Source organism: Amphiura filiformis, chromosome 1 (genome assembly GCF_039555335.1).
Source record: "Amphiura filiformis chromosome 1, Afil_fr2py, whole genome shotgun sequence".
Taxonomy (NCBI): Eukaryota; Metazoa; Echinodermata; class Ophiuroidea; order Amphilepidida; family Amphiuridae; genus Amphiura; species Amphiura filiformis.
This window is the reverse complement of record NC_092628.1, coordinates 100,800,134-100,817,804: the sequence shown is the minus strand read 5'-3', so window position 1 is coordinate 100,817,804 and position 17,671 is coordinate 100,800,134. Positions and strand designations below refer to the sequence as shown.

Here is a 17,671-nt window from a genome sequence, read left to right as displayed (position 1 = left end):
ATAAGTTAATCCAAATTTCTCTTACAAAATATGTTGTAATATGCCAACCATCCCTGAACATTATAAGCCGTTATGGAGACATTATGCTAATTAATTATGTAAAATAATTTGCATAAGCACATATCACACTTATAATTATGAACATTGTTTTAATTAAACTCTAAACATTATATGATTTTCTTATTTTTATCACGTCTTGATCAATGCTTTTGACATTTATGTTGTGGTGCACTGTAGTCCTCAGCTTTTATAACAAATACCCTCTGTAGTCCGTTGTTTGCTTCCACAGGCAGTGACGTCAGTGAAGTTAATTTTACTACGCCCAATCGCCTACGTTAACTCAAAGAACCGGCGTGTTTATACGCGTGATCGAAGGCGGTGTATCTGTACACGCGAGAAGTTACCACGACAAAGTACTGACGTCACCGCCTCGAGTAAGTCAAATGCTAACCTTTAAACCGAGGTATTCCAATTGAGATTTTCCATTTTATGATATAAGTATACATACTGCACCCTAACACCTACCCTTACCATATCCTGACCCCTAAAGTTACCTAACCACTAGAGAGAATGGTTTCATATAGAGGAAAGATTTGTTGTTAATTAATTAATTTATTTATTCTTTCTTTAGGCAGGGTAGCCCCTTCAATGCTAAAACACTGATTTCCAAGGAGGCCCTAGAATAATATAATTAGAAATATATATTCAAAGTATTTGTATTATTTATAAATAGTCAATTCCAGCAACTTCACCGCGACACAGCAGTATTGATATGCTGTTCGCTTCAACAAGCAGGTCGAAGAGAGGGATTTAAATAGTTCTAACTTTTCCCACGTCCACGTTTGTACAGAGCATAGTCATGTATTGTTTTCGTCTTTGTCATGAGTATAAATTTAACATGTTAAGTAAAAGGTAATGGTTCAGCAGTTGGTATCTCTTAAATGTGTATTTTCATATACAAGTGTAGTTTGCTTACTTTTTTTTTTATCTTACTTTGAATCTTCCAACTCTTTCCATGGGAAATTACAAGTACTGATCTAGTAGTATCAGGTATACAATTGTTTATACTGCACCTTTTTCATAATTTCGTTATATAGTAATATATATGGCGCACCTTTCAGTCAATACCATTGCAAAGTAAATTTTAATAAGTTTGTCAACCAATATAACATAATATAACAAGACAGATTGGGAAGACAAATCTGTAGTTCAATGCCCACGATATGCGTGACACTCCTTTGTTCAAACGGACAAGATGATTTGTCATTAAAACGCTCCATCAAGAACTCAAACGTCACAATTCTTGCATGTTTATTTTATTGGTCAACTTTGTACTAAATTAGTGACAAAATAGGCTAAATTGTGAATTTTGTGTGGATTTCTTTTGGTCTTTTGGGGTACTATAGTATATGCGAGTCGTAGATATGAGAATAATATAAAAGACAATTCTCACTATGATTGGCTATGTCATATTTTAATGCAATGAACTGGCACAATATATTGTTTGACAAGTTCGTATTTTGCTATTTTTATTATCATTTTTCTTTGTTGTAAAAAACCCGGTCAATGTAGAACTAAACAAAATAATGATCACTATTTTGATCATAAAATTTAACAAACCCATCCTGCCATTTTTTGATTTGACGCTATTACAATTTTTTTCATTTTAAAATCCCATTACCTTTCTAGACCAATTATTTTGGCATGTTGCCAAGTTCACTAAATCAGCAAAATGCATAAAAAATAAAACGTATAATCTCTGTTAAAATATAATTTTATCTCCTGTTGTGTAATTGTTGCAAAAACGCTACTAAATCAGTGTTGATCATGTTAATAATATAATGGATTTTCTTCAATATATTGGTCATAATAATGAAAATGTTTAAAGGAAATTATCAGTACTTTCTTATAGTTTATGTTTTTTTCTAGAAACTCAAAATCACAAAATTATACAAATTTTTGTAATTTGTTAAGCTAACAAAAGCTCTAATTTGAAGATTTTAGAAATTCTGTTGACAGCTGTTTTTAAGTTCTAATGTTACTCTAGGGTGTAACAATAAAATTTATACAATTGGGTTTTGACTTCTCAGGAAAAATCTAAAAGAGTTATGACAGAAAGTTTATATGCAATACGATCAGTAATATCTTGGCTAAAAGAAGACGTTTAGTTGGTTTCTTTACAAGCTTTGGTTAAAAAGTTATGTCCGATTAATTAAATCGTCCAGAAAATGTGTTGGGCCACTTTTGCCATGTTTGCGTATATCAAGTTTGAACCGTATAGATATCTTTATCTTGCATTAAACATCAAAGAACGGACACAAAAGAATTATAAGTGGGGTTTCTTCATATAATTAACATGAACTTAATAATAATATGATATTTAAAAAAAATCTATGATGAAGTCATGAAATTTCTTTCAAATTATCTTATAAATAAAGTATTTTCTCATATCCCTGAGATATCATTGGTAAAACTGAGAACAGTTTTTGCATCCGTAAGTATGTAAGTACAAAACAATACAATTTTGAAATTAAATTCAGCTGGGCTTCTAGCTGTTCTGGGGCGACATCATTTCTGTTAACAAATTCTATATACGTATACCTTGATGGAAGACGTGAGTTTGGAAAATGATCTATAAACAATCTTATGGTTTCTGCTTGACTCCATGTGCTACCGAATGTCAAAACTATAAAAATACGCTCTTCCAACGTAAATTGGGCTTGAAGGTGTTGAGCTGCAGCCACGATTTCTAGTAAATGAGGTGCTTTAGTTGTGACTTTCAAAAACGCAAAGAGATATTCTATTATGTAATCATTTCTACCACTTCGAATACCCCATTGTTTAAAACTACCTATCATAAGAGCACCGTCCAACTGGTCCATGGTTCAACTCTATTCAGTCACTTTTGTAACAATTAGACAAAAGTGGCCCAAGTGGTTTTAAGACTAGGTTACATAATTGGCCATATCATCACTTGCATAGTTCCAATTTTATTGGAACAAAGTTATCTGGTGGCTAAAGAAATTATCTTGATAGACATATAAATATCAAACCAAAAAATAAGCGGCATACTTGTGTCATTCGATTTTCAAAATTGTACAAATTTTATTGTTACACCCTGTATGATAGCGCACTCTATGTATTATACTAGTATTCTACACAAATTGAAGCATAGAAAAAGTTCGGGCGGGTTGATGCATTTATATTTCTTTCTATTTTCCGACATTTTTAGTGATAATTCGTTATAAAAACAGAAACATCACGTGTTTTTTTTCTTCTCGTGTATGGAATAGGTTAATAAACGCGTATTACTTGTTGCTGGCGAAATTAGACAAAATAATGCACTTGCGCTGATGTTGATGCGTCTAGTGCACTCCCCCCTTCGGGGCTCGTGCATTGGACGCATCAACATCAGCGTACATTATTTTGTCTAATTTCTTTCCCAACAAGACCAAGTAATACGCGTTCATTAACCTATAAGTATAAAGCCTTTGCAAAGCTACATTTTGCAGAAAACCCCATTGAAATTAAACATAAGAAACAGAATAATTTGGCTCGAATAAATCATTGACAATTGTCTTTCAAAAGATGAATCGTGAATCAACGTCAAATAAGATAAATGAAGTCGTCTTGCTAAATAAAGCCTGTCACCTGCATGTAACAGATGATAAGATAATTAATAGACAGTTTTAATTGTCTACGTCATTGCTGGGTGTGTTGCAGACCCTTGAACTTTAACTAACCTAACTTCCGAATTCTAAATAGTCTATTATTGTTTGTGTGAAATTAATTACCTATGAAGACCGGATTCACACTTTCTGATTTTGGATTTGACACTATAAACAGATAAATCCTAACTTAAAGTAACCATCCCTTCTAAATTGTTCTATCCCATCATCATTCGATCATCATCATTATTATTATTACTTTTTATTTATAAGCATGCTCAAAACATAAAGTTTGTATCTTTTACCCTCAACGTTCTACAGACAATATTTTGTACATTCTCTAATGTGCATATTACCTATGCTTGCGTAAAAGGTATTTACCTATGACATTAATGCTTCCATTAGTACTTACATTTTACTCAATTCTTGGAGTTTTAGTGGGTTTTTTCCAGATTTAATCATATGCATTGAGGTGTTTATCAGAGACAAAAAAAACCTAATAAAACAACATCATGACATGATAATGAATTGTTATATGTTATAATTTGTTATATAATTTAGTTATTATCAGCATCAACTTGCACAGTAACCACGTGTGTGTTATTCCAAACATATGTTAAGTTGTTAAAAAATCACGTGTGTTTTTAATATCAGCTCGTTTTCTTTTATACTACTACTTAATTGTTTTTGCTCCCTATCATGTGTCAGAGGGGAGCATAATTTTTGCCCGTGTACGTATACGTCACCGAGTAAATTGTCATGATTGTTGAGAGGGATTGTTGTAAAGTCTTTCTGCTGATCTGCTTCCAAAAGGTCTTTTAAAAGGACAATTGGCGCGCGAAGGGTGCGAAATTTTGGAATTTCACAATTTCAATTTTGGAGGTTTGGGGCCCTGCTTGGATCGGACCTTGTCACATGATTATTACAACTCAATAGTTCCACATATTGTAGAGAGTAACTTATTGAAATATCAGTCAAACACTCCGGGTTCCACACCGGGATTCAACACTTTACTTTGATTTTCGTTTTTACTTTTAAAAAATCCAAACGTGCCTCCTTCACTTCTGAGTCGAATTTGAATACGAACAGCGTGCGGGTGGCCGAGGGGATTGCCAAGAACTCCATATCAAGAAACACTTTATGAATGGAATAAATTGTCACTTGCATAACGTATGACGTCATGGAACATGTAACACATTCACAACTGTCGTCTGCAAAAAAACAATCTTTCCGTCGGTACATTGGCCACCCGTTCCGAGTTCCGAGAACCTGGCTACGCCACTGCTTAGTTGGTACCTCTTTACCTTCTTTAATCTTTACAATCTTTAATAGTTACAGCACAAATGAGTAAGTAATATGATCATTTAACAGGCCTTGCTCAAGGTTATTAGTATCTTTGCTCCCGGACTCTGCTATACATGTATCATATTCAGTGATTTGCTCATGTTCAGAAAATCGTACAAATCATCAAAATTCAGGGTTCTTTTCACCTTAAAATAAAAAAAAAAATGGCCTGCGAGTGGTTAAGCCGAAAGATGTATATTAAAGACAAAGTAGTACATTTTACATGTAACTGCACTTTTTGTTATTGTTAAGCTTGCTATTTTGTGTAATAAATTATAACTTATAGCGACTATGATCTCCACGCATCATCATCAACATGATCAATGCACACAGCTATAGCCCCGTATGCCTTCATCGAGGTAGTAAAGTAAAATAGAATTACGTGATTTTCTTAAGAACTGTAAATTGTTGTATGAATCTGTTATGCTAGTTGGATCCCCTGTGTCATTTTCTTTCTGAAAATGTATACTTTTATATACTTATCATCATTACGTTTAGAGATACAATGAAAAACAATAACTAAACAAAGTAATCTAGCTTTTCTGCAGTCGAATAGTATACTTCTATGTGATCGTAGCCTTATGTGACCCGGTACTATGAAATTGTCTTGCTCGATTTAAGCTATACGCGTGCACCTGCAAAACGTGCACCGTATACCCGAATAGTAAACTTCTATGTGAACGCAGCCTTACGGCGACCTGGTTGCCACAGAAGGTCAAATTTTACAAAACCTGTAAACTTGATAAAATATTCTTCTTTTCCTGTACTTCTTCCTATCTCTCCTGGGGCAGGGGAAATGTAGGTTTTTCAATAACATTAATATCGGTAAAAACTAAAAAAAATTCATTACATTGTAAAACTGATCATTCAAAATATGAAAGAAAAGATCAAATGACCAGAAAATCAAACCATACATACCTAGTCTCGGTTCAGCGGTTCTTGAAACCAACCTTGAAGTTTAACAAATTAAACGTGCGTCGCGTGCGAGCCATTCATTTGTCAAATTGTATACAACGATTAATCGATGCTGTTTATTGATTTGTGCAAAAATAATTATCTCTTGCTGGCTTTTTTTACCTAAGGGCACTGTCAAGTACTCCAAATACGTTATTAAGCTTGGTATCGGATAACGTTTGAGCAATAATTGTAATGTTATTTTTCAATAAATATATATTTAATATTCATTATTTTATTTATTTACCACGAATATTTTGGAATTCTCATTTTGCATTTTAAGGCTAATTAAGTTGGTAAGGTGATATGATATATCTAAGCAGGACCTAACAAGATTAGAAATCCTGCGTGGAGATCATTATGAATGTCATTAGAGGTTATAATATTGTATGTATTACACCAAATGGCAAGTTTAAAAATAATAAAAAGTGCACTGGGGTAATGATGCACTCGTAGTATGGCCAATACCTGTGTAGAAAGGAAGCAACATTTAAAGTCTTATTCAGCGATCCCAGCGAAAAAATACAATTGTGTAAAAATTGCTTAAAAGTGAAAGATAAGTCATTAAAATTGTCATGGAGATATTACAGTTTCATGAATGTCCTATTTTGTCTTTAATACATAGCTTTCAGCTTAACCAATCGCAGGCCATGCAAGGTGAAAAAAAACATGAATTTTGATGATTTGTACGATTTTCCGAACATCACTGAATATGACATAGCAAAGTCCTGGAGCAAAGATAACCTTGAGCAAGGCCTGTTAAATGATCTTATTACTTACTCATGTGTGTTGTATTATTAAAGATTCTAGGAAGAACTGTTTGTTGTAGGTAAAGGGGCACCAACTAAGCAATGGCGTAGCCAGGTTCTCGGAACTAAGAACGGGTGGCCAATGTACCGACGGAAAGACTTTTTTGCAGACTGAAGTTGTGAATGTGTTACATGTTCCATGACGTCATGCGTTATGCAAGTGACGATTTATTTCATTCATAAAGTGTTTCTTGATCAAGGAGTTCGTGACAATACCCTCGGCCACCCGCACGCTGGTCGTATTCAAATTCGACTCAGAAGTGAAGGAGGCACGTTTAGATTTTTTTAAAGTAAAAACAAAAATCAAAGTAAAGTGTGGAATCCCGGTGTGGAATCCGGGGTAATTGGCTGCTATTTCAATAAGTTACTCTCTACAATATGTGGAACTATTGAGTCATGATGTTGTTATATTGTTTTTTGTCTCTGCTAAACACCTCAATGCCTATGATTAAAGCTGAAAACAAAAACCCACTAAAACACCAAGAATTGAGTAAAAAGTAAATACTAAGGGAAGCATTAATGTCATAGGTAAATACCTTTTACGCATGCATAGGTAATATACACAGTATATGAATGTACAAAATATCGTCTGTAGAATGATGAGGGTAAAAAGTACAAACTCTATGTTTTGAGCATGCTTATAAATAAAAAGTAGTAGTAGTAGTAGTAGTAATAATAACAATAATAATAATAATAATAATAATAATAATACTAATACTAATACTAATAATAATAATAATAATAATAATAATAATAATAATAATAACACTAATAATAATAATAATAATAATAATAATAATAATAATAATAATAATAATAAAAGTTATAATAATAATAATATAATAACAATCAATTCGTGCATATTTTGAAAATCATTTAGCAGGTATATAGCTATCTAAGTATATCTGGCAACTGAAAGAGAAGAAAATCACATATGAAATAACCTGGTCTATAATCCAAAAAGCAGCACCATACAACCCGTCCACCAGGAAATGCAACTTATGTCTCGCAGAGAAATTCCACATCATGACAGCACCAAGAAACTTAACTCTTAACAAGCGCTCCGAACTCATCTCCAATTGCAGGCACAGAAATAAGCACAAACTGGAACAATTCAGCATCACCTAGCAACTTTTCATCTGGCAACACCTCCAGCACAGAACTGATTTGTTGTAATCAATAATTGATTTTATGTATTCTTATGTATTCTCTTGATCAATAATGTTTTTTGTTGTAAAATGAACTTGTTTATCAGTCTGATGATTGCTGCCATCCTATATGGACGTGTGCAGCATGAAACTGCCAGTTACTACTAAAAACATGTAACATTTAACTGTTATTTTCTGTACAACTACTAGCAGGTATATATATATATAAATTTTATTTTAAATATCAACTTACCGATATTTCATATATATGTATATCAAAGTAGACAAATCCAGTAGCAGTAGATGTACCAGCTATTCCAACCAACTTTCCGCTTCGCTGATGGTACAACACAAATACTATGCACTGTACACAAACCCAAGAGCCAAGTCCAAAATCAACTTGCTGCAAGCAGTTACTGCGCTACTTTGAACATGTTGAATGCAACACCTGTGTCTTATATTTTGTACTCGGTTATTCACTCATGCTTCAATAATTTAGGAATTCGGTCAGGAATCATATTGAATAAATTGATAAATGGAAATATGGGCGTTCTGGAATATGCTTTATTGGGACGTATACCGGTTTTACAATGTTTTATCTAGTTTCAGGTATAGATGTGTCTTTTGGTTTCTATTTTTTAATTTTTTTTTTCAATTTCTGTATTTTCTCTCTTTCCACTATTTTGCGTTTGGATTAAAATGATCAGTGATGTAGAAACCAAAATTATCCAATATTCTGGAGCTGCACGATTAAAAGCTTCGGCCACTAAACTAAAGACTTTGAACACAAATATATTTCAATAACATCTAAATGCACTAACTAAACAGTGTCTTGGAGACACTTTTAAAACAAATCTTGAAAACTCAACAAATGCAAAACATGTTACAATGGTTACAGCTTGCCCGATGCGATAACAAATCTTGATATAAAAGGAGCATTTACCAATTTTTATTATGAAGGTGGTAATTGATCATCAATATATTTTACATTTTGTTCTTGCATAATTATGACATAGGCCAATATCAGTTATCACGTGTATATCTGAATAAAATGTACACAACTGTCACATGAACATTGATGAAGTACTATAACCTGTGGTACCCAGTTTCAGATACATACAAAATGTAAGATGTTCAACTTTCAGCCCAAAAATTTTACAGCGAAGAACAGGTACTGTATAAACGGGGCTACTGGCCCTTCGGACCACATTGGACCAGCTCAGGTGATAGAATTATCAGCATCTGTAACCTACTATTTTGCAAGAATATCTGATCGAAAAATGAAATTGACCATGTTGACGTTGCTAGAACATTTTGCAATAATACTAATTACAAACAGGTGATTACAAATGATATTACGCTATTGAACATAAAACCCTTCAGAATTAATGTGGTTTTATACCAAATTCAATGACAATTTGTGGTAAGTATGGTGCCTTTATCCCTAAGTATTTTCATAGCTTGATGCCTTTGAAATGAATTGAAGAGGAACATGATAGACTACGCCCATGATACGCCCATAGATTTTTAGCTGATTTTGTGGAATTTATGCAATTCTGATGCCGTATTCACTTTACAGGTAACAGACATATTTTGCATATTACAGATACCACTCTGGAATGTCCGGTAAGTGTACTCGGATATAAAGGCATTCTGAAAGATACTTTATTGGGATGTATACTGGTTTTATCTAGATCCTGGTATATGTGTCTGTTTCTGGTTTTATTTTCCTAATTTTGTTTTAATTAATATTTCTTTCTCTCTCCATCAATGATGTAGAAACCCAAATTATCCACGTACGTTACGTTTCCCGATCTTGGGAAACTGCTACCCACACAAAAAACCCGTGTTGTTAAAAACGTCTTTGTATTTATTTTCCAGAGCTTTCGATCCTAGCAGAATTGTTGCCTACAATCCCGGGCCTACGATCAAAAGCACCTGCCACTAAATTTAAGATTTTTAACACACATTTCAAGACTGTTCAATAACATATATTTTCAATATATTTTCAACAAATACTTCCTTATCATGCTTTTAAGCATGACAAAATTACAATTCACAAAAAGGTGATTACCAAACAATTTACGCTAACAAAACACTCTTCAGAATTGATGTGGTTTTACTCTAAAATCCAATGACAATTATGTGGTAAGTATGGTGCCTTTATCCCAAAGTATTTTCATAGCTTGATGCCTTTGAAATGAATTGAAGAGGAACATGATAGACTACGCCCATGATACGCCCATAGATTTTTAGCTGATTTTGTGGAATTTATGCAATTCTGATGCCGTATCCACTTTACAGGTAACAGACATATTTTGCATATTACAGATAACACTCTGGAATGTCCGGTAAGTGTACTCGGATATAAAGGCATTCTGAAAGATACTTTATTGGGATGTATACTGGTTTTATCTAGATCCTGGTATATGTGTCTGTTTGTGGTTTTATTTTCCTAATTTTGTTTTAATTAATATTTCTCTCTCTCTCCATCAATGATGTAGAAACCCAAATTATCCACGTACGTTACGTTTCCCGATCTTTGGCAACTGCTACCCACAACAAAAACCTGTGTTAAAACGGGTTTGTATTTATTTTCCAGAGCTTTCGATCCTAGCAGAATTGTTGCCTACAATCCCGAGCCTACGATCAAAAGCACCGGCCACTAAATTTAAGATTTTTAACACACATTTCAAGACTGTTCAATAACATATATTTTCAACATATTTTCAACAAATACTTCCTTATCATGCTTTTAAGCATGACAAAATTACAATTCACAAAAAGGTGATTACCAAACGATTTACGCTAACATAACACTCTTCAGAATTGATGTGGTTTTACACTAAAATCCAATGACAATTATGTGGTAAGTATGGTGCCTTTATCCCAAAGTATTTTCATAGCTTGATGCCTTTGAAATGAATTGAAGAGGAACATGATAGACTACGCCCATGGCTTTTTAGCTGATTTTATGAAATGTATGCAATTTTGGTACCCCATCCACATAATTTACAGGTAAACATACATACATAATTCGTTATGAATTCGGCAGAGTGACGAATCGAGAATTTTGAGCAGATTGAACTGTATGCTTGTGATTATGTATCAGGCGATCTTTCATTTCCACCAAAAATTAATTATAAATCTTACTTCCCGACGTAGATATTGAAATTGTGATTTGGACGAATCGCGATTAATGAATTTGACCAAAAGACGAATCATATACTTAGCTGTACAAATCAGGTTGATCTATTGTATAGTGTAGCTGTAAACTCCGAATTTTCTTTATTACATGTCATATACTGTTATTTTTGATACCAATAGGTAGCTATAGGTATCATTTATCCAGTGATGCCAAAATAAGTACAAACATTCCCTACACGATATCGCTATGGTGTAATTATGTCAGAGCGCCGTCGCAAAATTGGGAAATCACAGAAAATTATACACAAAATATAGGCCAATATTGTTATATCTACTCTTAAATCCTTGATTTCAACCGGATATAAATACGGGGATGACTAATTATAACTTATATACCAAGTTTAGAATTTATAGCCTTAGGACAACCAGTAATTTTTACATAAAATCCCTAAATCAAGGATGAGTGCTATAGTTTACACGTTGTTGAATGCGGATTCGTCCCCGTATGTAACTCTTTGCGCAGCGGTTGACACTTTTTGGATTTAGCATAAAGCCGAATAGCTGTAAATACCTGTTTTGAGGGATATATCGATTGTTTCAGAATGTGCAAGTATTGCAAATAATTAGTGCACATTCACTTCTATAATATACATTTCAAATGAGTGCTCACGAATGATCTCATATTTTAGAAGGGCCGATGGAATGCTACCAATGTTTTTAAACGCCGTTTACTCAGAACAGCGATTTTGCGGATTCGTCACTCTGCCGTATTCATAACGATATGAAGAGCTTAGTTGCTTCTTACTTCTACCTCTGGCTGAAATTGAGTTATTGATATGTCATTATAGTGTTGGTAAAATGCACATTTTGGTGGTCCCTTCCCGTTTGGGAAATCTTAGGGAAATCTGAACTTGAAAAAATAGTTTGGTTTAATTTTTGATGTATAACCGTAGCCTTGAATGCTCATTAACTATTAAAACCAAAAGGAACTGTTTTTTGATTTTCAAAGCATTAGTCAAGCTACATAAAGTAGTGCAAAAATGGGCTAACATTTGATTGCATATGTGGTTCCTAGAAAAGGGTTAAATTTATTTATCTGCAAAAGTCCTTACATTCACAAAAGGGGCGATATAAAATAGATAATAAAATAAATAGGAAGGCTTGAACATTGTACCAAACCTATTCTTTTAGTTTCTATTCAACAACACTTTATAATAATAAAATAAATAATAAATTTCGGAATTTATATAGCGCTTTTCCCAGAGGATTCAAAGCGCTGTAATTTCGCTGCAAAACCAACAAAATGAATCAAATCGAACAAACTTATAATTGCACAATTAAAAAAACTTGTTTTTCTCTAAAAGTCAAAAAGTGGATGTAAGAGTTTTTACAACTAAGCCCTTCATAATAGGGTTCATAACTTAGAAGTCCTTCTAATAATTTTTAAAATGAATATACCATGAAATGTAAAAATGTATGTATAGCCATATTTGTTAAACACATGTTGACCAATTTAATGTGTCACACATCATTGAATTCAGTCACAATGGTTAATTGTGTGAGAAAGGAGACCGTTTTAAAAGTTGCACCTGAGTCCATAGCAGTCAGGTTTTCTTTGACAAACACATGAATAGATCTGACCGACTGTATTATTTGAGAGTTGACTCCTGTGGACTGAGATGCAACTTTTAACACTGTTTAAAACGGTCGCTTTTTGTACATAATGAACCATTGTGAACGTAATGACGTGTGACGCTATAATTTGGTCCATAATAATTTTAAACGATGATGTCGTCACAGATATTTCGATTTATTTTAAATATAAATACTTTGCATATCACAGATACCACTCATAGGCAACGATTTACTCTGACACCCGCTTTCGTTTTTGTTGTGTTTGTAAAGAACTGCAAACGTGAGACTAACGTGGAGCTTGATCTGACTGGTTACGGTCTGAATGGGGACACCCCTCCACCCGACGACGTCCACGGTTGTCGGAATCAGCCAAAATGATCACCCACCGTTTAAGTCAACACAGTGTGTCCGGTATTAAAGTGTACTCGGTTGGATGGTTAATATCGGTCCGTAGGCATGGTAGGGGTCTAAAAGTGGGGTTCCAAGTAGTGGGGTGAGCATGTTAATGTTGAACAATTCTAAAAGTGACCATTATTATGGAGCGTCGGTAAATTTCCGGAATGGACCGCTCCCGGAAGGGGTGAGTACTTCAGGTGTGCCAAAATATTCGAAGTGGCAGATCAAAGTTTCTTAACTCATCGTACACTACTGGAGCATCTTAATTAGCTCAAGCAAAGTGAAAACTGCAAGAATATACATAACTTTAGTATATATATTATGTATACACTATACAAACCCTATGTATATCTTTCCCAATTAATTTTGTTGCGACATACCAGATTTCTTGGTAAAAGGCAAATACTTTTCTTTGCTTCATAAAAAAAAGACTTTCGAACTCTGACCTGGTAAATAGGTGTTAAACTTAACATGTTTTAGTTCAGGGTTCAATTGAGCGTCATGCATGATCGTGCAAGTTAAAAATTTTCTTTTTACACATGACTTGTGTGAGTATATTTTAAATACATACTTTTGTATACAGTATACCTTGGGAATGCCATACTAAAAATTGGACTTTACCAATACGTGACCCGTCCACACAAAACACAGATCATAGCATGTCAAAATTTGTGTATTTTGATGTTAATATAGCTGTATAAGATTTACACGATTTAATTTACACCAAGTTTAGTTTCCTATATTATATAATGCAATGATTGTTTTCAAATACACAGCAGTGAATGTTATTATTGATTAAATAATCCTCGTTTTCTTAAATACTTATGTTTTGATCGCATTCTTCCCCATTTCATTCAACGCTTGTTCGACATTCCGCAAGTAGTTCAACACGCAATCATTAATAAAGACCGGATTAGTGATGACTTTCAATAGGGTTAGGATTAGGGTTAGAGTAAGGGTTGGGTTATGGTTAGGTTGGTCTCACCACACCACTACGAACTCTTCCCCATTTCATTCAACGCTTGTTCGATATTCCGCAAGTAGTTCAACACGCAATCAATACTAAAGACCGGATTACTGATGACTTTCAATAGGGTTAGGATTAGGGTTAGAGTAAGAGTTGGGTTATGGTTAGGTTGGTCTCACCACACCACTACGAACTCTTCCCCATTTCATTCAACGCTTGTTCGATATTCCGCAAGTAGTTCAACACGCAATCAATACTAAAGACCGGATTACTGATGACTTTCAATAGGGTTAGGATTAGGGTTAGAGTAAGAGTTGGGTTATGGTTAGGTTGGTCTCACCACACCACTACGAACTCTTCCCCATTTCATTCAACGCTTGTTCGATATTCCGCAAGTAGTTCAACACGCAATCAATACTAAAGACCGGATTACTGATGACTTTCAATAGGGTTAGGATTAGGGTTAGAGTAAGGGTTGGGTAGGGAGCACTGTGGCCTAGCGGAACGGGCACTGACTCATAATCGGAAGGTTGCGGGTTCGAGCCCCGGCGACGCCATCGTGTTGTGCCCTTGAGTAAGGCACTTTATCTCGATTATTCCTCTTCACCCAGGTGTTTAATGGGTACCGGCATTCTTAAATGCTGGGAAGGTAACAGACTCGCTGTAGTGGAGGTGTAGCGATCCCCCTATAGCAACATTACATGGAGGAGTCTGGCCCAACGCCAATGAAAGAGAGATGGGCACTCCGATCACTGTTTATACAGGATCGTCTCCTTTACCTTTACTAAGGGTTGGGTTAGGGTTAGGTTGGTCTCACCACACCACTACGAATTCAATTACATTGCTTTTTGTGGTATATTTTAAAGGACTTCATGTAGGTTTTGCAGGCATATTCCAGGTTTAGTTGGAACGGGTCACAATATATTGACGTGTGAAAGTAAATTATTTTATTAACTTTATTGATTGTTTTGAAAAGACGCATCCACTGGGTAATAAATCGATTAATTCGCTACATTGGGTTAATTGAAAAGACCAACAAACACAAAACAAGTTAACCGTTTTTACATCTGAATCTGGTGGAAACATGCAGCGATTCTTTCATATTTCATACGGGACTGTTAATAAGGCAAAAAGGTAATGATTACATTGGGTTTAAGGGGTAGGTCACCCACCTTTGACAGTATTCTTTGTGAGACGTGAGAGCACATCAGACACATCAAAATAATTGCATTCTGAAAACGAAGAATGTCCTTCTGATATCAAGTAATTTTGATTTTTTTTAATTCGCCATGTAATACAAATTTTATATAAATCTAATAATAATATTATAAAATTAATGTATGAAGCTGGGAGGGAAAGCCGTCCATCAGATGACCTTTCGTATTGAAGATATACATTTTCCCCAAGAAGATCTAACTCTTTTTAGGTTTTTAGGGGGGACATGTATATCAATACAAAAAGTCAAAATTTGTTATAAAAAAAAACTTGATCAAAATTATTAGATATTAGAAGAATATTCCTCGTGCTCTCAGGTTCCACAAAAATACTGTGCAAACATCGCTATCTGCCATATTTGAGCTAAACTGGTGAAATATGGTACAAAAGTGGAATAAATTCGCTCAAAGCGCGCAAAAATTGGCACTTTTTTCTGAAACGGTACTGCTTGAGTTCAAAAAAGAGCCAAAAATACATATCGATATCGCCTTTTTTAGAGGTCGGGGGAAACTTGTTTAGTAATGTTAACAATACTTTCTATCTATATCTATAGTCTTCTCTAAAAGTAACTGTATCCCATGCGCCAGCGAGCTAGGGCAGTTTTTTCGAAGACCTTGGTTTACGTTGAGAATACCATCACGGTTCAAATCACATGATAATATACATGTTATTATGTTTTAATCCCTATTCTCTGCCAGTATCAACAATAAGGACAACAACAACTGCAACTTTATGTATAATAATAATAATAATAAAATTAGAAGCAAAACAAACAAAAATGACGAAATAACTAAATGACCTTTACTTTTTTGATGAGCTCCGTAAAAACGCAACAAAATGAATAATGAACCCATAATTCATTCTATAATATTTTGGCGCCATTAACCAGTAAATGTAACCGTTCCCTATGTGTGTAATTAGGCCCAAAAATGGTTTGGTTGCCCTTCCCATGGGCTCATTAGACTATGCCATAGTCGATTTTTGATAAATAAAAATATGTTATTATTCATGATGAACGCATTCAGTTGAACTCGAAATTATACTGATATTTATTACATCAAAATACTAGTATAAAATGGTTATGAAAAAGTTTATATAATTATATTTGTGACAGTAAAAGTAAAGTATACGTAGGCTTATATTATTGAATGCAACATATTATCATAATGGTATAACTATGATGGTACTTCAATACTGAACAATTCTAATTTTAGAATCTGCCAGTTTATTAATCGCGAAAGCCCGAGTTAAAGCTAACAAACAGAGGGAGTACGGTGACTGAAAAGATCAGATATGAAAATCTATCAATTGTGCACAAATTAATTAAATCAGAGAGTTTTAAGCTTAAATGCAATAGCCAGAGTATGCACAATTGGCAAGTGGACTACGGAGAAGTCTATGGGCTCATGGGCTCTTCCTACATTTTCCCTCTATTCTGAAATGGCTAGTATTGACAAATGCTTGATCATTTTATGGTAAAAATATTGGGCAATGTGGACCGAATTTAAATAGAAATACTTCTTGTTTTTAATCAAATATGGATTTAATAAATAAAATGAGTGAATGAAACAAATGAAATGTCCTTGATTACTGTCCAAATTTAGGGTTTCTTCTAAAAAAAAGTGATTTAGAAAAAAACCGTGAGCCAAGATTTCTGAGGTATCTGAGGGCAACAAAATATATTTTTTGACCTAAATATGTTCTTTCTATTCAGAGAACATTAAATATAAATTTCATTAATAGGCCTAAGTCAAGTCAAGTAATATCCTATTAGACCCACAAGTGAAATTTCACTCGTGTGTGCTCGAATAAAATAAATTAATACAAACATAGATATACATATTACCACAAAATATCACAACACTGAGGAACAGAACAGCGCGCTGTTGTAATTAGAGTTATGAACATGATGAAGTCTGATAGCCGGCGCGGCGCAACGAAGAAGGAGAGATAATCAGTCAAGGGCAAAGGACAAACGTATACGACCAGATCTGGGAATCATTCAGCTGACATGAGAAACGAATAACCAGAGTCATCCATTATTATTAGCTGGAATGAAATTGGAAGGATCATCAAGGTGGGACTTCGAAGCTTCTAGGGACCGTTCACAAACACTTGTTAGGGGGGGCTAGTGCAAAAACATTTCATCGCGAAGATTTTTCGGGGACCCCCTCTACAGCCCTCAAAAATTTCAGGGCCCCCCTGAAAGAATGGAAAAGGAAAACAGAGAGCGTGGCGCAATGGTTAGGGACTTGCCTTTAGTGCATGAGGTCCCGGGTTAAATTCCCGGCGGTGGCGATTTGCTGGGATATTGACTTGGAAAAAAAGTCCAAAATTAATTGGCAACTTCTGTAGATTAAATTCAGACTTCCGCTCTCCCCATGGTTC

The 17,671-nt window shown here is 34.4% G+C and overlaps 1 protein-coding gene across 4 annotated transcripts in view; it reads right to left on the bottom strand.

Annotated features, from left to right (window-relative positions):
• Positions 1-8,336, bottom strand: part of LOC140160426 (uncharacterized) — a 61,960-nt gene extending 53,624 nt beyond the window's left edge. For all 4 annotated transcript variants that reach the window (XM_072183664.1, XM_072183679.1, XM_072183672.1 and 1 more), the window contains exon 1: positions 8,177-8,336. The gene's annotated coding sequence lies outside the window, so the exon portion shown is untranslated. The remainder of the gene's footprint in view (positions 1-8,176) is intronic.
• Positions 8,337-17,671: the final 9,335 nt, after the last annotated feature.